The 22247-nt window shown below is 46.8% G+C and overlaps 1 long non-coding RNA gene across 2 annotated transcripts; it reads right to left on the bottom strand.

Annotated features, from left to right (window-relative positions):
• Nucleotides 1–1121: 1121 nt before the first annotated feature.
• LOC135901338 (uncharacterized) lies at nucleotides 1122–20215 on the bottom strand. 2 transcript variants are annotated; one of them, XR_010564104.2, is made up of 4 exons: nucleotides 20097–20215; nucleotides 14971–15012; nucleotides 13832–13912; nucleotides 1122–4758 (listed from the first exon to the last, which is right to left on the bottom strand). It is a non-coding gene; the product is annotated as an uncharacterized lncRNA (long non-coding RNA). The 2 variants fall into 2 exon arrangements; XR_011511130.1 differs by lacking the exon at nucleotides 13832–13912.
• Between the last annotated feature and the right edge of the window lie 2032 nt (nucleotides 20216–22247).

The following is a 22247-nucleotide window of genomic DNA, read 5'->3' as shown; positions in this document are numbered from 1 at the left end:
TTCTCGTTTATTTAAAACAAGAATGCATTCAAGCATTAGACCAATGTAATATATATAATGGTCCGGTGCTTGAATGTGTCCCGGCCACTATTGTCGCTTCAAGGCATGTGTATATCTGGAATATCCCCGGGAAGACACACACACACACACACATATATATATATATATATATATATATATATATATATATACATATATATATGTATATATATATATATATATATATATATATATATATATATATATATATATATCCTGAACGTCCCCTGAATGTCCATGCTGGATGTCCGCGTCGGACGTACTACGGATGCCAAAGCGATTACCTTTGGATTTCCCAGGGACGTCCCTCGGACGTACGTCGGACATTCATGGATATCCCACGGACATCCCGAATATCCAGAAAGGACGTCCGTCGGACGTCGCCCGGATATCCGTGGTTACTTGGGGTCCTCAGCGTGGATAAGTTGGACAACGGCATGGGCCAGCTACCTTCTAATTCATGCCCGACTCCAATCTTGACAACGGATCACGAGCGATGGGATTGAACCCCCAATCATAACAACTGGCTGACAGCGGTGGGATGGACTTTGCGACGTGGTGCTGTGACTGCAGTGAGTGCTTGGTTCTTGCTTTGACTCTAGGCTTCATTTTGTGGTTCTGTTTAGAACAGTAGGAAAGCTAGATTGTTGAGTGTTCGCTAGGTTGTGTTTTCCTAGCTAGATTTAGCGAGCAGGATCAAGGCAGTAAAGCAGCAATCATGGAGTTAAGGACACTGCTGAGACGAGTTGTTGATTGTTGGTGAGAAACTGGGCCTAGATGTACGCAAGGAAATGCTAAAATCGAAATTATTGCTGCTAATTTCCTAACAGGCCAGTGAGGAAGAAATTGAAATGGGGTTTGAACTTCTGAAAAAAAAGGAGAGAAAAGAACAAGAGAGAGGAACACGATAAAGATCGCGAGTTAAGAAAAATGCAACTTGAATTTGAAAGCAAACGTTTGGAGTTGTCTCAAGGAAGTGAAGGGGCTCTGGGACGATAAAGTGAGGCAGAATCGTACTGCATGGACAAGCTATTAAAGCCATTTGAGGTCGGGACCGACATAGACTTGTTCCTAAGCAATTTTGAAAGGACTTGCGAGAAGATGAACTTCGGTCCGAGTACATGGCCACAGCGGTTGCTGTCTATGTTGTGTGAGGCTGCAGAGGTAATCGCCAGACTCGGTGCACAGGATGCATTTGATTATGCAGAAGTTAAGGCTAGTCTCCTGAAGAAATACCGCCTTTCAGCCGAAGCATTTCCGCAAAGGTTTAGGAGCACAGGCAAGAAAGATAGCGAGGGATATCCGGAGTTTGCATATAGCTTAAAGGCCAACCTAGTCAAGTGGCTGAAAAGCGCGGAAGCGTACGACAGCAGAGACATGATCATTGAATGCATGTGTCTAGAGCAGTTTTACAAAACCATCCCCCAAGCTGTGAAACTGGGTGCAAGACAGACGGAATGTAAACACTGTGGAAAGGGCGGCTGAATTAGCCGAAGAGTACGCAACCCGTAGAAAGTTGAACACCGAGGACGGAAACTCGGACGGTCGAAATGGACTGCAGAAACCATTTCCGTTCAAAAGGGGTTTGCAGACTAGACGATCGGAGCCTGTAGACATGGAGGAAAAGCCCGCAGAAAAGAGCGAGGAGAAACTTAACGGAGAAACCGCACAAAAAGAACAGAAAAGAAAATTTGAATCTTTAAGGCCGATCCGCTGTTATAAATGCCACAAACTGGGACATATAATTGTAAACTGCGGGACGCCTAGCGTAGTTTTTTCCTACTTAGAGGAAAAATACGACAATATAGCACTTTTAAGCCCTATTCTTCAACACCTGCAAGTTAATGGCAAACCATGCCGAGTGCTAAGAGACGGTGCCGCCACGATGGACATTGTCCGTCCGTCTTACATGACGGTAGATGACTTCACCGGAGAAGTAGCATGGATCAAACAGGTTGTAGAAGAACACAGCGTGTGTCTGCCCATGGCCAAAGTCAAAATCAGTGGACCATTCGGGGAGCTAGAGACTGAGGCTGCAGTTTCCAATTTTTTGTCACTGCAGTACCCTTACATTTTTTCGAATCAGTTACTGCGTGACAAAGGGCTTAAACTGGGAGAGGGCATAGTACAGGCATTGACGCGAGGCCAAGCCCGTAAAATAGCGTCGCTTTCAGCTGAAAATGCATAAGCTGCTCCAGCGGAAGCAGAAAAGGGGATAACTTCCATACCCGAATTCGAGCTAGGCTCGAGGGATGAAAAATCAGTCGAGGAGAGCCTGCCAGCTGACCAGCTCATCGAGAGTGTATCACTACAGTGTCCAAGCTCAAGCCTGCAGGAAAAACAATCTGATGCACTCACAAGCGAGACAGGGTCGTTATTATCACCGGCCTCAAAGAACTTTGATAAGCTCTTACGTGTGGATAGAGAGTCATTGGCAGCCGAGCGAAAGAATGATGAGAGCTTAGCTAATTTACATCACACAGCCAAAGAAGGCATTGCTAGGCGCAACAAGACGATACATGAGAGGAAGATTGTATCGACACTACAGAGATCGAAAGGGTAGGATTTTAGATCAGTTAGTCGTACCTACTAAGTATAGGGAGGACCTTTTGAGTCTGTCATGGAAATGGGTGGTCCGGCCACCTAGGTATAAACAAATCAAAGGAAAGATTGCTTATGGAATACTACTGGCCTGGCTGTTTCAAAGACACAGAAAACTTTGTAAGATCAGGCGACGCCTGCCAGCGCTCTGGCAAACCAGGCGAGACATGGAAATCTCCACTAAAGGTAGTGCCCTTAATAACAGAACCTTTCAGACGACTTGTAATAGACACGGTAGGGCCTCTTCCAAAAACAAAATCGGGCTACAGGTACTTATTTACCATGCTGTGTCCGGCTACAAAGTTTCCAGAAGCAATCCCTCTGAAAGAGCTCAGCTCCACCGAAGTAGTAGACGCGCTTTTGACAGCGTTTGCACGAGTTGGGTTTCCAGCCGAAATTCAGGCAGATCAAGGGTCAGTATTCATGAGCGCACTGACTTCCACAATCTTGAAAAAGTGTGGGGTAAAGTTAATACACAGTTCTGTCTATCACCCTCAGTCAGACAGTGTAGAGAGGTGGCATTCAGTGCTTAAGCAAGTTTTGCGTGCGCTCTGTTACGAGCACAAGGACTGGGAGAACTGCCTGCCGGCAACTTTGTTTGCTTTGCGAACGGTTCCACATGAAGCGACAGGGTTCTCACCAGGAGAACTAGTGTATCGGAGGACACTCCGTTCTCCACTGAGAATGTTGAGAGATGTGGGAGGCAAAAGGGGAGAGTCCGACAGTGGTTGAATAGGTGCTAAATCTGCTGGAACGGCTAAGCGCAACCCAAGAACTAGTCGAAAAGAACATGGGAGTAACTCAAAAGAATGCCAAATTCTATTACAACAAGAACGCGAGGCTTCGTTTGTTTAACGCCGGAGACCAGGTAATCATCCTCAAACCTTCAAGAAAGAACAAGCTTGGAGTTCACTGGGACGGGCCCGTTAAAGTGTTGCACAGATACTAACTATGCTCTGAAAATGCCCGGTCGCAGGAAGGAGGTGAGGATATATCACTGCAATTTGATGAAGCTGTATATAGAGCGGAGCGGAGTCGTTAACTATACCATCAAAGAGCAGGATGGCACTAGCACCAAGATTAAGGAGTATAGGGCGACCTCCAACTCTGAAATCGGCCTAGAAGGAGTAGTAAAACATTCGGTAAGCTCGCACTCTCTAAGACCAGAGCAGCTAGATGAGCTAAAAGGGGTGTTAGGGGAATATATCGACAGGTTCAGCGATTGGCCAGGTAGAACCGAACTAATAACGCATGAAATAGAGCTGACATCAACCGAACCAGTAAGATCAAAGCCTTACAGGGTGTCTCCAAGACAGAGAGAAATTATGGAGGCAGAAATACAGCGCATGTTAGAGTTGAGTTATTGAGCCCGCTGAGAGTGACTACACGTCACCGCTAATACTGGTAGAAACCCCTAACAAGGACTTTCGTCCATGTGTTGACTACAGGAAGTTAAATGCCATCACTAGGGATCAGCTGTACCCGATACCCAACATTGAGGAACGAACTGAAAAAGTTAGCACTGCTAAATACATTTCAACTATAGATCTCGTGCAGGGGTACTGGAAAGTTCCCCTTTCAGAAAGTGCCAGCTGCTATGCCACATTCATCTCACCTGTAGGCACTTTTCGCCCTCTCGCACTCAGCTTCAGGCTGAAGAACGCCCCGTTTAGCTTCTCTAAGTTAATGGATATTGTCCTAAAAGACTTGCAGGAGTTTGCCTTGACATATCTGGATGATGTAGCAATTTTTTCGGACAGCTCGGAACAACATGTTCCCAGCTGCACAAGAACACTGGCTCACAGTCGTGGTGAAAAGCTTTTGTATGTTGAGCAAATGAGTTGTATGCACTACAAAAAAAGTCACAGTGATAGCACACATGTTGCTCTACCAGGCCTGGTAGGGTTCATTCTGACACTGCTGCTGATGCTGACGCGCTGCTGCTTGCCTCGTACACTGTTGTAGCTGCAGTAAACATGGCAGTCTCTGTATCTATTGCTGCCATGTCATCTGTCATGGTAACTTCAGGTGGTATCGGGCTCACTTCTGCAACAGAGATGTCATTTGCCCCTTGAGGGCTCTCGTCATCAGGGCCAATAATTTCGTAGGCATTGTCTCCTGCATCGAAGAACCAACAAGAACAGCCTGAATTAATAAACATAGCTCTAAAAAGTACGGACATCAAGACTTAACCACAAGCTTTGCACATCAGTGACCAGGCTTAATAAATAATACTTGCAGGAGGAGTTACACAATTGTGTGTGTGTACATTACAGTAAAGCCTCATTCGAAGAGATACTCAAGAGGCACGGGAAACATGTCTCTCGAAACCAAAAATTTTAAAACAATGAGGAGCCAGACTAGACCACTTTATTATGCATCACTAAAGTATCTTAGATATATGTGAAGGAATAACTGCTCAGGGTGGCTTAAAGGGCCCCTAAACCGCTTCTCGACATCTTGTGAACATTTCAAGTAAACACGCGTATCGAAATCAGAATGCCGTCACAATCGACGATGCCAAACGCCACAGTGCGTAGCACTGCGGGTGCAACAGAATATGAAAAAAACGACCCAGTGCGCCTCTCTGGAACTATCCTGCACCCCCCAGTTTGTCCTGATGTCACCAGGCTGTCTCTGATGATGTCACCAGCTTCCGGTGCTGTCGATTGGTCGAACGAAAGTGTACGACTGCCGGAAAGGCCTGCAAGCAAATACACACTACAGACACTCCTTCTCCCTCGTCGCGCTGCTCGCGATGCCATTGTGGGCAGCCAATGGGGGGCAAAGAATAGAAACGCCAACAGAAGGGTCTCCCTATGAGGCTCTTCAACACGAGTCACCATACAGTTCCATTGTATTGGCGAGGTCATTATCGCCACCCCTCGCAGGACGACGGGCCAGTGCGGCAGCAACAGAGCTCGTTGGTGACGGCCTGTCCCCTAACATTTGGAGGTGTACTAGGCGAGCAAAAGACTATACTGTCCAGATGGCGCGTACCAGATGAAAGAGTAAAATGAGCGGGGACTGCTTTTGGATAATCAAACACACGTAGCTCCACTATTACTGCACCGTTTCGAAAAATTCTCGTGGCTACGTGTTCGTTGCCTTATCGTGTACAACTGAAACACTGCAACTAAATTTCAACCTCGGTGGTTTAGGGGCCCTTTAAAGAGGACATTCACAGCTTTTTAGTGACTGCAGATTGTGTTAGCTTCCTTCCCAACTTCTGGAAGTTAAACACTCCACTTTGCAAGCCTTGTTGCTCGCAGTACCTTTGAGGTGCTCTTAGACGCTCGTCAGCTTCAACTGCCGACACTTTCTGCCCTGCACTGTCCTTGTTGCCCTCCTTTTCTAGTTCATGCTTAAAGAGACATGCGCAATTGACTTGTGTGAGGATTGCGTGATCTTTATACCCTTCGGAGCACACAAGGTGCACGAAGTGAATGTGTCTGGGTTGTGTCCCTTCGAAGTAGTGAACACTTAAAAAGTCACCCTTAGTAACAAAGGTGTCTCTTGTATACAGTGTTGTTAACGTGGCAAACATCGGAAAACCAACCAAACCATTTTCAGATGTCTCTTACAACCAAGTGTATATTGTAATGAGATTCTACTGTACTGAATATTTTTTATCTATGGATCATCTGCATGTACATATAGTCACAAAGACATGTTGTGTGGAATGGCGAATCAGGAAACAGCTCGTACTCTTACTTTTTGTCCCTAACATGAGCAGCTGATGACAATATTATAAAAAAGCAGGCAATGAGGCTATCATGGAACATAATCCTTCAGCTCTAAATAGTTTTTTGGGCCCACATCATTTCTTCATATGACATAACTTGATTGCAGTAATAACTGCATGTGAGACGAGTTGATTGAAACAAACGATACATAAGGTTGTCCTGTATGTAATTTTATCAGAGTGCTTTTCAGATGTCCTGCTGGCGATCCTGGCTGCACGACGCTTCTCATGCTTTTTGGCACGATTCCTTTCTTTTCAACTCCTCTTTATCTGGTTTTTCTCCCCTTTCCCTTCCCCCTTGTGTAAAATAGCATACCTGAAGTATCAAATCTGTTGAATTAACGTGTGTATCAAACCTGTTAACATGTGTGCTTCTCTGTGGTCTGTGTTCTTTTTTTGCGCTGTAAAAGTCAATTCAAGATGAAAGATAGAACGTCCCTGCCTTTAGTTTATTTGTATTCGTGTGTTTATATATATGTCTCTCATGTTTTGAAATATATGTACATTCAGGAGTGCCTGCATGCTCTTCTACCCTGCTCAAGTGACGAAAAGGAGAGGCTTTTTATGTACCACAGTAAAACACTCAAAGGTTTTCGCTGTGCCCATTACATCACTTATCATATGGATCTGTCGCAATACAGAGTAGCAGTGGTCCATAATACTAGCCCATCCCAAGATAACTATAAATTAGCACTGTAAAGAACGGCGGGTTGCACAACAAGATTGTCACCTTGCCACCCGATTACGACAAGGGGTGCAAGACGCGCACCTCCCGCTCTCCGCCGCTGCAGCTGCGAGGCGTTCAAAGAAGCGACCTTTGCGCTGGAATCCGCCGCCTTCCTCCAGCCCGCTTCGACATTGTGACAAGACGAGTTTGGTGTGTGGACAATGATTCCAGAGTTCCTCAACGCGGCGCTGATCTGACACGCCTGAAGAAGCTACCGCGGGAACGTCTTATTTTTGCGCTCTCACGGTTCAGCATGTTGCAAAACAACGAGCGTCCCTCGAGCGGCGTCGATTTTCCGGAACGGCACCACCTTCAACGCCGTCGCTTGGGCTTCGGAATGTGTGTGCCTTTGTGTCTGAAAACTGGTCTTCAGAGCAGCTGCGAGTTGGTGGTGTGTAAACGAACAGCCGCCGCGTCGTAGGACCAGCGGATCGAGTGTATAAAAACTGTGGTTGTGCGATTGTTGGACACACTTCTCTTGAGCAGTCATGTTAGACTGACACACTTCTCTTGAGCAGTCATGTTAGACTGGTTCACTTCTCTCATGCAGTCCTGTTGGACTAATACTATTTTTCTCAAACAGTCATGTTAGACTGAGTTAATTTTCTGTAAATAAACCCCTTTTTCCTCGTTCTCGATGAGAAGCAGTTCTTCACTTCATCAACGATCTCAGCGTAAATAAGTTGGACGACGGCATGGGCCAGCTACCTTCGAATTCATGCCGTACTCCAATCTTGGCAAAGGACCACGGACGAAGGGATTGAGCCCCCAATCCTGACAACTGGCTGACAGCGGTGAGATGGACTTTGCGACATGGTGCTGTATCTGCGGTGAGTGCTTGGTTTTTGCTTTGACTCTCTAGGCTTCATTTTGTGGTTGTTCTGTTTAGAACAGTAGGGAAGCTAGATTGTTGTGTGTTAGCTAGGTTGTGTTTTCCTAGCTAGATTTAGAGAGCAGAATCAAGGCAGTAAAGCAGCAGTCATGGAGTTAAGGACACTGCTGAGAGACGAGTTGTTGATTGTTGGTGAGGAACTGGGCCTAGATGTACGCAAGGAAATGCTCAAATCGGAATTATTGGAGCTAATTTCCAATCAGGCCAGTGAGCAAGATATTGAAATGGGATTGGAACTTCTCAAAAAGAGAGAGAAACGGGAAAAAGAAAGAGAAGAACGAGACAGAGAAAAACGAGAGAGAGAGGAACGCGATAAAGATCGCGAGATAACAAAAATGCAACTTGAACTTGAAAACAGACGTTTGGAGTTGTCTCAAGGAAGTGAAGGAGCTCTGGGTCGATCAAGTGAGGCAGAATCGTACCGCATGGACAGGCTATTAAAGCCATATGAGGTCGGGACCGACATAGGCTTGTTCCTAAGCAATTTTGAAAGGACTTGCGAAAAGATGAACTTCGGTCCGAGTACATGGCCACAGCGGTTGCTGTCTATGTTGCCGTGTGAGGCGGCGGAAGTAATCGCCAGATTGAGTGTGCAGGATGCATATGATTATGCGAAAGTTAAGGCTAGTCTCCTGAAGAAATACCGCCTTTCAGCCGAAGCTTTTCGGCAAAGGTTTAGGAGCACAGGCAAGAAAGATAGCGAGGGCTATCCGGAGTTTGCATATAGCTTAAAGGCCAACCTAGTCGAGTGGCTTAAAAGCGCGGAAGCGTACGACAGCAGAGACATGATCATTGAATGCATGTGTCTAGAGCAGTTTTACAAAACCATTCCCCAAGCTGTGAAACTGTGGGTGCAAGATAGAGGTAATGTAAACACTGTGGAAAGGGCGGCTGAATTAGCCGAAGAGTACGCAACCCGTAGAAAGTTGAACGCCGAGGAGGGAAACTGGGACGGTCGAAATGGACCGCGGAAGCCATTTCCGTTCAAAAAGGGTGCGCAAGCTAGACGATCCGAGCCTGTAGACATGGCGGAAAAGCCCGCAGAAAAGAGCGAGGAGAAAGTTAACGGAGAAACCGCACAAAAAGAACAGAAAAGAAAATTCAAATCTGTCAGACCAATTCGCTGTTACAAATGCCACAAACTGGGACATATAGCTGTAAACTGCGAGAAGCCAAGCGTAGTTTTTTCCTACGTGGAGGAAAAGGATGAGAATATGGAACTTTTAAGTCCATATCTCCACGACCTGCAAGTTAATGGAAAACCATGCCGAGTGCTAAGAGACAGTGCCGCCACGCTGGACATTGTCCATCCGTCTTACGTGATGGTAGAGGACTTCACCGGAGAAGTAGCATGGATAAAACAGGTTGTAGAAGAACACAGCGTGTGTCTGCCCATGGCCAAAGTCAAAATCAGTGGACCATTCGGGGAGCTAGAGACTGAGGCTGCAGTTTCCAAATTTTTGTCACTGCAGTATCCCTACATCTTTTCGAATCGTTCGAATCAGTTACTGCGTGACAGAGGGCTCAAACTGGGAGAGGGCATAGTACAGGCATTGACCAGAGGCCAAGCTCGTAAGATCGCGGCGCTTTCGGCTGAAAATGCTCAAGCTCCTCCAGCTGAAGCAGAAAAGGGGATAGCTTCAATACCCGAATCCGAGCTAGGCCCGACGGACAAAAGAACAGTTGAGGAGAGCCTGCCAGTTGACCAGCTCAATGAGAGCGTAGCACTAGAGTGTCAGAGTTCTAGCCTGCAGGAAGAGCATGCAGACGCGCTCCCAAGCGAGACAGGGTCGTTATTATCACCGGCCTCAAAGAACTTTGATCAACTCTTACGCGTGGATAGAGAGTCACTGGCAGCTGAGCAAAAGAATGATGAGAGCTTAGCTAAATTACGTGACACAGCTAAAGAAGGCATTGCTAGGCGCAACGTAACGATACATGAGAAAGGAGGTTTGTTGTATCGGCATTACAGAGATCGAAAGGGCAGGATTTTAGATCAGTTAGTCATACCTACTAAGTATAGGGAGGACCTTTTGAGTCTTTGTCATGGAAATGGGTGGTCCGGCCACCTAGGCATAAACAAATCAAAGGAAAGATTGCTTATGGAATACTACTGGCCTGGCTGTTTCAAAGATGTAGAAAACTTTGTAAGATCATGCGACGCCTGCCAGCGTTCTGGTAAACCAGGAGAGACTTGGAAAGCTCCACTGAAGGTAGTGCCCTTAATAACAGAGCCTTTCAGACGACTTGTAATAGACACGGTAGGGCCTCTTCCAAAAACAAAATCAGGCTACAGGTACTTGTTTACCATGCTGTGTCCGGCCACCAAGTTTCCAGAAGCAATCCCTTTGAAAGAGCTCAGCTCCACTGAAGTAGTAGACGCGCTTTTGACAGTGTTTGCACGAGTTGGGTTTCCAGCCGAAATTCAGGCAGATCAAGGGTCAGTATTCACGAGCGCACTGACTTCCACATTCTTGCAAAAGTGCGGGGTAAAGTTAATACACAGTTCTGTCTATCACCCTCAGTCAAACAGTGTAGAGAGGTGGCATTCGGTGCTTAAGCGAGTTTTGCGTGCGCTCTGTTACGAGCACAAGGAGGACTGGGAGACCTGTCTGCCGGCAACTTTGTTTGCTTTGCGAACGGTTCCACATGAGGCGACAGGGTTCTCACCAGCAGAACTAGTGTATGGGAGGACACTCCGGTCTCCACTGAGAATGTTAAGAGAGATGTGGGAGGAAAGAGGGGAGAGTCCAACCGTGGTTGAATACGTGCTAAATTTACTGGAGCGGCTAAGCGCAACCCAAGAACTAGTCGGAAAGAACATGGCACTAGCTCAAAAGAACGCCAAATTCTATTATGACAAGAATGCGAGGCTTCGTACGTTTAACGCCGGAGACCAGGTAATGATCCTCAAACCTTCAAGAAAGAACAAGCTTGAAGTTCACTGGGACGGGCCCGTTAAAGTGTTGCACAAACTTTCAGAAACTAACTATGCTTTGAGAATGCCCGGTCGCAGGAAGGAAGTGAGGATATATCACTGTAATTTGATGAAGCCGTATGTAGAGCGGAGCGGAGTCGTTAACTATACTGTCAAAGAGCCGGATGGCATTGGTACCAAGTTTAAGGAGGATAGGGCAACCTCCAACTCTGAAATCGGCCTAGAAGAAGTAGTAGAACACTCGGTAAGCTCGCATGCTCTAAGACCCGAGCAGCTAGATGAGCTAAAAGGGGTGTTAGGGGAATATCTCGACAGATTCAGCGATCGGCCGGGTAGAACCGAACTGATAACGCATGAAATTGAGCTGACCTCTGCCGAACCAGTAAGATCAAAACCTTACAGGGTGTCTCCAAGACAGAGAGAGATTATGGAGGCAGAGATACAGCGCATGCTAGAGTTGGGAGTTATTGAGCCCGCTGAGAGTGACTACACGTCACCGCTAATACTCGTAGAAACCCCTAACAAGGACCCTCGTCCGTGTGTTGACTACAGGAAGTTAAATGCGATCACTAGGGATCAGCTGTACCCGATACCCAACATTGAGGAACGAATTGAAAGAGTTAGCGCTGCTAAATACATTTCAACTATAGATCTCGTGCGGGGGTACTGGCAAGTTCCCCTTTCCGAAAGTGCCAGCCGCTATGCCGCATTCATCTCGCCTGTAGGCACTTTTCGCCCTCTCGCACTCAGCTTCGGGCTGAAGAACGCGCCGTTTAGCTTCTCTAAGTTAATGGATATTGTCCTAAAGGACTTGCAGGAGTTCGCCTTACCTTATCTTGATGATGTGGCCATTTTTTCGGACAGCTGGGAACAACACGTATCGCACCTCAAACAGGTGTTCTCACGGTTGAGGGAAGCCGGCTTAACGATGAAAGCGGAAAAGTGTAGGTTTGGTTGTTCGCAGGTTACTTATCTGGGCCATGTTGTTGGTCAGGGCATGAGACGGCCGGCTGAGCTGAAAATAGCTACGATTGGAGATTTTTCTCAGCCGCGCACGAAAACGGACGTTCGTTCATTTTTGGGACTTGTGGGGTACTATCAACGGTACATTCCGAATTACTCGCAATTGGCAAGTCCATTAACAGACGCCCTCCGAAAGGGAGCACCGAGTAACGTACACTGGGATAAGGACAAAGAGAACGCTTTTCAAAGTTTGAAAACGCTATTGGTTTCTCGCCCTGTGCTTCGCGCGCCAGACTACACAAAGAAATTCATAGTTCAATGCGACGCAAGCGACAGAGGTATGGGCGTGGTACTTAGTCAAGTCGGCGACGATAACGAGGAGCATCCTATCCTCTACGCCAGCCGTAAACTAAATGTAAGAGAGGAAGCCTACAGCGCTTCAGAGAAGGAATGCGCTTGTTTGGTTTGGGCCGCCCAGAAGTTGTCGTGTTATTTGTACGGAGCGAAGTTCATCTTCGAGACCGACCACTGTCCTCTGACGTGGCTCAATCAAATGTCACACAAAAACGGCCGCTTGCTCCGATGGAGCCTCACTCTCCAAGAGTACAACTTCTCCGTTAGATATAAGAAGGGAAAGTTGCATAGCAATGCGGATGGTTTGAGCAGGCTAATTTGAATTCTGCGTTTGAGGGTCCCGCCTAAATTTTAGGGTTACTAGTGTTAAATTTATTAAGCGAAGAAGATCCCCTCTCATTTAGCAGGATTCCCTCCATGATTGCTGAATTTGTCAGCAGGAATTTGCTTCAGAAATTGGCATAGTGAAATGCAGCATTTTTTTTGTTTCTGCACTTATGTTGTTGTTGTTTTTTTTGAAGCCTAGCGAGTCTAAAGTGAGAGCCAATGCACGTCATCTCGGCGCAGAGCCGTGTTGTGGGGTTCATTTTGCAGTTGCCTGTCCTTGTTGGATGTTTTGGGGCGGTGACATCAATGCACAAGTGGTCGCTGCGAGCCAAGACATCAATCCCCCCCTGACCAGCAGCCGTTCTCTTCCTGCCTAGCGGTTGTCAGCGCTAGACAGTCGAGACTTTTGGGGCCATGGAGGCGCTGTAAAGAACGGCGGGTTGCACAACAAGATTGTCACCTTGCCACCCGATTACGACAAGGGGTGCAAGGCGCGCACCTCCCGCTCTCCGCCGCTGCAGCTGCGAGGCGTTCAAAGAAGCGACCTTTGCGCTGGAATCCGCCGCCTTCCTCCAGCCCGCTTCGACATTGTGACAAGACGAGTTTGGTGTGTGGACAATGATTCCAGAGTTCCTCAACGCGGCGCTGATCTGACACGCCTGAAGAAGCTACCGCGGGAACGTCTTATTTTTGCGCTCTCACGGTTCAGCATGTTGCAAAACAACGAGCGTCCCTCGAGCGGCGTCGATTTTCCGGAACGGCACCACCTTCAACGCCGTCGCTTGGGCTTCGGAATGTGTGTGCCTTTGTGTCTGAAAACTGGTCTTCAGAGCAGCTGCGAGTTGGTGGTGTGTAAACGAACAGCCGCCGCGTCGTAGGACCAGCGGATCGAGTGTATAAAAACTGTGGTTGTGCGATTGTTGGACACACTTCTCTTGAGCAGTCATGTTAGACTGACACACTTCTCTTGAGCAGTCATGTTAGACTGGTTCACTTCTCTCATGCAGTCCTGTTGGACTAATACTATTTTTCTCAAACAGTCATGTTAGACTGAGTTAATTTTCTGTAAATAAACCCCTTTTTCCTCGTTCTCGATGAGAAGCAGTTCTTCACTTCATCAACGATCTCAGCGTAAATAAGTTGGACGACGGCATGGGCCAGCTACCTTCGAATTCATGCCGTACTCCAATCTTGGCAAAGGACCACGGACGAAGGGATTGAGCCCCCAATCCTGACAGCACATACCGACATGCTGTGAAACAGCTGTTGCAAAGCCACTGGTGCTGGCAATTTCCGCAGCACTGCAGTGGTACAGCCGAGTGCCACCTGTACAGTGACAAGTGCATATGCATGTTAGCAACTGGGTAGTTGCTGATGGTTTCATAAGCTTTACACTACACAATAAAGTAATCTAGACAACTTTGTTGGAACAAATGCACATAATTAGGACACCATTTAAACACTAACACAATTAATTGCCCCCAATCTCTGACTCACTACGGGATAATACTACTGAAACATTGGTGGAGAGCTCAGATTAGCACAGCCCATAAAGGACAAGCTTTTTTTGAGGAAAACAGCTATAACAGCGGTTAGTTTTCTTGATCATTTTATGTGATAGCTTTGATTTAAATGTCATGCAGTACTATAAAGTATGAAGTGCCGCATTTCTAGCAGCAGAAGGCGTCGTCAGCCTCATGGTACAACTGATTTTTGCACTGTTTGTGTCAGTAAGCCGACACATACAAAGAAAACCGAATTCACACGTACATATACAGTGCCAAGTGCACTTCTCCTACAGAAAACGCAGCCACCAGTTCCAATGCTGCTGAAAGGAAAGGTTATATAGAGTGCAAGAGTGCATGGAACTACCACTTATGACTGCAAGTGTATGATCTGCTGATTGGAGAGGTAGTCGCATGCTATCTCTAGTCTCTCTTAGAAGCATTAGTAAGGATGAATTAAAATCTATTCATAGGTCACAAATTTCACGCATCCACAGTTTGGCTAAATAACTTGAGAAAAAGACATGTTTACCTGGAATAGCAACCTTTTTTCCTGCTGCAAAACGTGCCTTCGAATTAATGAAATAACTTTACAGCATCATAATATATTGCGTTTCTCGCAACTACTTGCCGGCAGTGGCGGTTACAGTGTTTATATCCGACTCATTGGGCGACAATACTGCCAAACACAAATGCTTCACGAACATGAGAACACGTCCCTCGCAGAGAATAGCAACCATATATGCCTCTGTGAGACATGATCGCACCTTTGTGGTCGAAATGTACATTAGAACGACATCACATCTCATTAAAAAAAAAGCCTCAGTACACGGCAGCAGCCAACTGCATAATGTGAAATTGAAACTGATGTCCACTTACTGGTGGCCTGTGTTTGAGTCACTTCTGGCAGTTGACTGGGTGCTGCAAAACATACAGGGTTATGTCAAATGTTGAAAATATATATACGCCGGCATTTCATAAGTCGCAAAACAAACAAGTAAACTAATAAACTGTAATGTAAGCAGAGTACACATCATAAGATAGGCTGTCAACTGGTAATGCATTACGCGAAAAACGTAATGCATAGGAAAGACTGTGTATACACACGAAGCTGACACACAATTTAATTTGCTCTAGGTTTTTCCATGCAATATAACATATTCAAATTATTATGTCTCATGGTTAGAGCGAAATGAGTGTAAATTACGCACTAAATTATGCACCCTGGAAAACTTTTCTTCAATAACCACCTGTGCTCGCTTCGAATGAATAGCGTAAAATTTACGTACATGGCATTTAACATAGTTGCTGAACACGGATTTCCTTTGCCCTGTGTCGTGTACAGTGAGCTACATATATCTGCCCCCCCCCCTTTTTGTACTAGCCATACTGCGTGCCACTGCACCTATACGCACGTCAGTAAAGTTCACGACACATAAATAAAAAAAATATGCGCCAATCACCCATGCCTGCATGTTGTACTGGGCCTAACCTAACCAAGCATGTGCTGTTGCTTTTTATAGTAAACACAGGCACCGTGCTCATTGCAAGTATGTATCATGTCACTAAGCAAATGTGCAATTTCATTGTACCACTATTTTTTTATCACATGGATGTATCTGTTGAGAGGCAAGACAAAAAGCAGTCACTTCTCAGAACTAATCTGCTTTTTTTAAACACATTTCTAACTTTTTAATGACACTTGCTGCTATGTGTTTGTCTCCAGAGAGCATACTTGATTTGACTTTCCAATCAGAGACATTAAATAAATATACCATGTTAAGATGACTGCCTAGAGCACGTGAGAATTTTCATTTTGGTGTAGCATACTGTATCTTGATTTTGTTGACATTTGGTAAAATGGTACACCCAATATGCCCACATATTAGTTTTTGTGTCCAAATTGCATGCCAATGTATTTTGATTTTTTGGCATTCGCTCCTCTGCACTACGTGAAGTCGCACTGCACTGGCTCTTTCACATCCTCGTGTCCTTCCAGCTGCCTTCTCGCGTTATATAAAGCAGGTGCCTGAAAAATATTGTGTGCAAAAGTCAACACAAGGGCATGGTGCAAAACAACATCAAGACAGTCAAGGCCATGGCAATAAAAGAAAGTCTTAGCTCTTAGTCTTCCTAGTGAAATGCATGCAAAACATCCAAATGACTGCAACAGTCAACTGCTAAACTAACTTCAATTTTTAGATTTAAACAAAGAACAAATAACCAACAGTTCATCCTTGTTTGTCACCAATGTTAGAATACTCCTGCTAATAAATAGAATATTGGTCATTTTCAGACGTCATAGGTCTGTCATAAGTCTGGTGTATCGCAGACACCACTTGTGACACATCCTAAGCACGTGCCCAGTGTGCCCCCCGCACCATCCCTAGTTGTGCCACTGCTGAAGCCATAATTTGAGGATCACAGCTGCAAACATGATGCTCAGTAGGGATGACAATATTGTCCTTCAGTTCAATGGATATATGGATGTGCCTATAATGAAGGGCAACAAGGCTTGTTATGGCAAGCTTACCCACATTTCAATACTAACAAGAAAGTTCACTGTGGCCTGCACCTAAGCTTACTAAAAGGCATGAACTTATTTTCATTTATTAGGTGCGCAATGGAGTTCATTTTTGACAGACTCGGCTACTGCTGCAGTTTGAAATCTAGCATTTTAGATTCTTGAAGGCATGTAAAAGTTGCAGTTAAACCGCAGTTATTAGTTTATTAGACCAACTTATTGTTCTGTGTACGACAGACGAATGGTAACACGGAATTAGAGCAACATTTTATTTTGATATTTTATTTCTCCTAAAAATATTCAAGTGATAAGCACATTTTGATCTGCCATGCAGTAGCAAAATGCACACATTACGCTTGTAACCCCCAGAGGAAGGCTGATTTAGCTGTTCATATGACATAACTCTGACACGCCAACTCATATTAGCAAATGCACAGGCATGTCTATAACAATAGGAGTATGCAAAGCGCCCCTGCAATTGTAATTCCACACAGCAGCCGTTATATTCGATGCCAATGCATAACTAGCTGCTCGACAATTCACCGAGTTCGTAGACATAAGCATCCTTTCAGTTTCGCACCGTGCTCGAAAACTGCAACAGGAGACAAAACCAGACCTATAATCACACCATTTCAATACATAAGCAAAAACAGTTCAGTCTTAGGGATAAACACTGTGAGAGCGATTTAGTGCACGACGGCGACGAGCGACAAAACGGGCCGTCGCTTGAACAGATGGCTCGATTCTGGAAATCTAGTCTGGTCGTACGCCGCCCGTGAAGTTCTACAGATTTCCTGGGAAGTGGTACGAGAAGGACAGACGACAAGCATGGATAACTGCAGTACGCCGAGTCAAGTAAGTCTCATACTTTCGCATTCGCGTGTAATATCTTGAAAGCGGAACAGTCATGTGCCTGTTTTTATTGCACGGCCGTTTGTTTAGTCGTGTCGCGTTGTTGAATTGTGGTGGCATCCGCCGTTTGTTAGCGGTAAATTGATGCGTTTTGCGCCGCTAAGCTCTACGACGCGTGCTCGATTCCCAGCCACGGCGGCCGCATTTCGATAGGGGCAAAATGCAAGAACACCCTTGTTACCGTGTGCTTTGATTTTTGTGCACGTTAAAGAAACCCCAGAGGTTAAAATTATTCCTGAGACTCCCCGTTACAGCGGGCCTCATATTATTTCGTGGTGTTGGCACTTAGAACCCCCGAATTTAGTTAATTGCACTGTGCCTTCCCTCGCGATCGGCATGGACGAGCTCAAGAGAATTATTTCCCTTTTCCAAACGCTGCAACTTAAATTACTAGTTGTGCAGGTAATGAAAGGGGCCGCACGCTACTTTTGTGTGGTAGCAGACTGTATTTAATGCAAGCCGCGGTCGTCGCGTGCGTCGGGAAGCGGCAGATCGGAAAGCAGACGCTCGAGACGTGCGCGTTATGTTTGTTGTTTGCCCATGCTTTCCAAGTATCGAAGTGTGCAAGTATCATAACTTGTAGTGGTACCACTCTTGTGGAATAATATATATGCACACAATCACAGGAAGGTTACCTTTGCAAACATATTATTGGGAGTAATTTAATCCCCACAACAAATAGGCACACATACTGTTTCATTTATATGCGATGCAGATGGAAGCGGCGCCAAACAGACCAATGGCAATCGCAACTGTCTTCTCAGCAGTCGGCACCACCGGGACATGTGCTTTCGTACTGCAGCGACACAGCTCTTGAGCAGCAGCAAGACACGTGTGAAACAGACTCCAGAACATGCATTTGTGAAGTGACGGAACCGTCAAGAAGCAGCCCAATGGATCTGCAGTCGCCGAGTACTATGAAAACAGAAGTTCGTGCTGCCAGTGTGACTTATGTTGTAATTGAATTAAAGTGGCTAAATTTCTGAACATGGTGCGTACCTCTAACTCGATGTCGTCTACGATCTTGTCGGACACCTGTGACACGCACTTGGCTTTCACTCTCACATCACCGCGCACACGTTCGGAAGCAGACGCTCCCCTATCGTGAGGTTGCCGCCAAGAAAAAAAGCTGTCGGCGTCGGCAACCTTCTTGAAACCGCACGGCAATCTTTCCATCGCTGTTGTGCAAGCAGGCGATCTGCCGCCGTCGAAAACGGAGCGCCGTGAGAACGAGCAGCGAAGAAAAGCGCGGACGGCACAAGGTAAACAAAGCGGATACTACGCCACGACGCGACCGCGCTGCTTGGCGTTTCCACAGTGGGGCGCTGTCAGGAGGCGCAGTAGCGCCGCCTGGCCATGGTTTTCTCGTCTACAGCGCGAAGCCGGAACTGGATGTACATGGTCGTCCACTGTTAGCTAGGACACGCGAGCATTTGGCTGTGTTCTTCAGAGGGCCAGTGCGTCCATCGGAGACGTACAACTAAGCTAAGTGGAAGACGAAGAGAAGCACGAGCTTCGGGTCTCTGTATGCCTGTACCGCATTGCTGCGATGAGCGGCCATGTAGGACGCACTGAGCTTCTGAAAATTACGGCAACGAGCTCTCGTGTTCTAGTTAAGGGGGAACGACCGTGTACATCGCTCAAATACTACTGATTGTCGCGCGGAACGAGCAAATGATTCAATTTTTATACGTGCAAGGATAAGAACCTACTGCAAGACCTCCGGAAATATTTTATGCTACTTTTTATAGTAAAATACATCAACGTAAATTACTATAAAGCATGCGTCACGCGTGATTGCAGCCCTCATACCGGCAACACCGGGGAGGCGTCGCTCAAAATCGTCGCTCGCACGGAGTACGACTTGTAGGCGACGAGCGAACGCGACAGCCATCTCCATCGCGTCGCTTGTAGCTGCCGCGCGCAAGATCGCTTATATGGGGTTTATACTTTTTTCAGCATAAAACATGGATTCCTCATGCGTTTTCAGTAAGTTCAAGTAAACGCGCCCAATTGACCTCTTGCAGCATGCAGCTGAATGCCTGCGGCAAAGTTTCTAACTAGCACTGGTGCTGCACGTAACTTCAGTCGTCGCAGATTCCCCCTGGGCGAGACACCGTCAAGCGCGCGGCTTAAATATAACAAAAGCATGCTGCCAGCAAAATGACGCCTCCTGTTATGTGATTCCTTAGTTCAACAGCGTTCCGTACACAGTAGACTGCCAAAGTGAATAAATTCAAATGCACACAATGCACGCTAATCACGCTCCGCATAGGCTCGGAATCACGGGCTGGTGAACAAACCATTTTAAGCGTCCTCTCGCCTGGCGTCTTATTGAACATACCGTAGTTCTGGCAGAATTTGCGATTTTCAAAGCTCTTACGGATAACGGCAAAGTGATAAAATCACACGCAGTTATCGCGACGACTGGCTTTTTCGATTGACATCGAGAGACACAGCGCGTATGCCTAGTCCGCTGTCAATCGCGTCGGCTAAGCGCAGCGACGACTTCCTGGCGATAGCATATGTCATATACGGAGAATGTGCACCTAAGTTAGAATTCACTTACCGTGGAGGATTTGTTGTTATATCCAAGGCATGACGAACGACTGTCGTGTTTTCGCGGCGACGCGAGATGGCTGACCCACGATCTCGCTTGGATGGCCTTCGTTGCTGCTCTGGCTGCTCGCTGGAAGGGTCACCTTTCTCCGGTGCTGTGTTGTTCCGCGATCTTGAGCGCGCGCGCGCGGTAGAGCAACTCCGAGTGAAAAAGTAGAGCGCTCACTACGCGTTCCTTTGAACTGCGGCGGCCTGTTCTCTTAGAAGCAAAACGATGTTTCTTTGCTCAGCGTGCATGAGTGATACATTGCCATGTTCGGGGCGAGCCACCTACAGTTGAAGCAGAAGATTACGCTACGTTTTGTTCTCTATTGCCGCAAGAGTAGAACGGGCATTCTACTCTCCCTCTGAAGGGGAGAGTGAAAAGCACATTTCACTCTCTCCTTGGTGACAGAGTGAACAATGAATTTCACTCTACTCGACATTTTGCGAGAGTAAAACAACGCTTTTAAGAGTAAATCGGCCGCTTCACTCTTGCGATACCCTTCCTAGTTTTAAGAGTGTATAGGGTACACGGAGGAAGGGAACTCAGGAGAGGCCCTGACGTCACTCTTTGTGAAGCTAAAGTGAAGCCGGAAGTTGGCGTTGCTCATGGCGTTGCTCCGCCTATCGGGCGAGCTCTCCTCTCTTGCTTACATTTCTCGCGAAACCACACCGCGCTGCGCGCAACCGCACTGCTCGGACCCGCGCGCTCCGCAGCAATACTAAACAATCGATAGCACGTTAGCATGATTCCGCCGAAGTGGGCAATATTTCCCGCGGATATTCCTTCGTCCGTTGCCATTGCCGTGACGCGGTACATTGCGTACAGCGTTGTATGCGCGTTCATTTCACGAACTTTAGTTCCTCCTCTCTGACCTGGCCACAGCAACATCCGCTAGAGCACGGTCCAGATAACACAGTGCAACAAAACACGGAGACCAACGCAAACCTGCCCGCACGGCGCCTTTGCCACGGTACGAAACCTACGGAGCAACACGTGTGAGCGCACAGAGCAATAACAAAGCCGCCATTGTGACCCGAAAGGCGTGGCCGCTACAGCGAAGAAATAAAAAAACAGCAAAAAGAAAGGAGAACCTACTACGTCATTTCCTCCACACTTTTCTCCTAGCGCGCGGAGGGGGTAGGGCCTCTCCTCAGTTTCCTTCCTCCATGATAGGGTAGATCACGGAGGAAGGAAACTAAGGAGAGGCCCTGACGTCACTCTTTGTGAAGCTAAAGTGAAGCCGGAAGTTGGCGTTGCTCATGGCGTTGCTCCGCCTATCGGGCCAGCTCTCCTCTCTTGTTTACATTTATCGCGAAACCACGCGGCGCTGCGCGCAACCGTGCTGCTCGGACCCGCGTGCTCCGCAGCAATACTAAGCAATCGTTAGCACGTTAGCCTGATTCCGCGAAAGAGGGCAAAATTTCCCTCGAATATTCCTTCTTCCGTAGCCATTGCCGTGGCGTGGTACATAGCGTACAGCGTTGCATGCGCGTTCATTTCACGAGCTTTAGTTCCTCCTGACCCACCTGGTCACAGCAACATCCGAGAGAGCACGGTCCAGATAACGCAGCGCAACAAAACACGGAGACCAACGCAAACCTGCACGCACGGCGCCTTTGCCACGGTACGAAACCTACGGAGCAACACGTGTGAGCGCACAGAACCAAAACAAAGCCGCCGTTGTTGCCCGAAAGGCGTGGCCGCTACGGCAAAAAATAAAAAATCAGCGAAAAAGAGGAGAACGTACTACGTCACTTCCTTCACACTTTTCGCCTAGCGCGCGGAGGGGTAGGGCCTCTCCTCAGTCTCCTTCCTCCGAATCACAATTAATCTCAATTAAGTTGGGCGTCGATATAGGCTTGTATCAAAATAAAAAAAGTTTGTGGAACACAGAACAGTGAATATCACGGAAATTAGAAGATAAACGAAAACACAATTGTGTAGCCGGAACTGTTACAGCCAAGTCAAAGATGACGATCGACGCAGAGATTACCGGCACAGCGCCACGAAATTGAAGAGAGCGATGAAATCGCAAGCAAGCGCGTGTCACGAGAACCACCATTCTGAATTAAATTTTGTGCAAATTTATAACATCCAAATAATTTCTATTCCTTC

Source organism: Dermacentor albipictus, chromosome 1, assembly GCF_038994185.2.
Source record: "Dermacentor albipictus isolate Rhodes 1998 colony chromosome 1, USDA_Dalb.pri_finalv2, whole genome shotgun sequence".
Classification (NCBI taxonomy): Eukaryota; Metazoa; Arthropoda; class Arachnida; order Ixodida; family Ixodidae; genus Dermacentor; species Dermacentor albipictus.
This window is presented reverse-complemented; position numbering and strand designations above follow the sequence as displayed.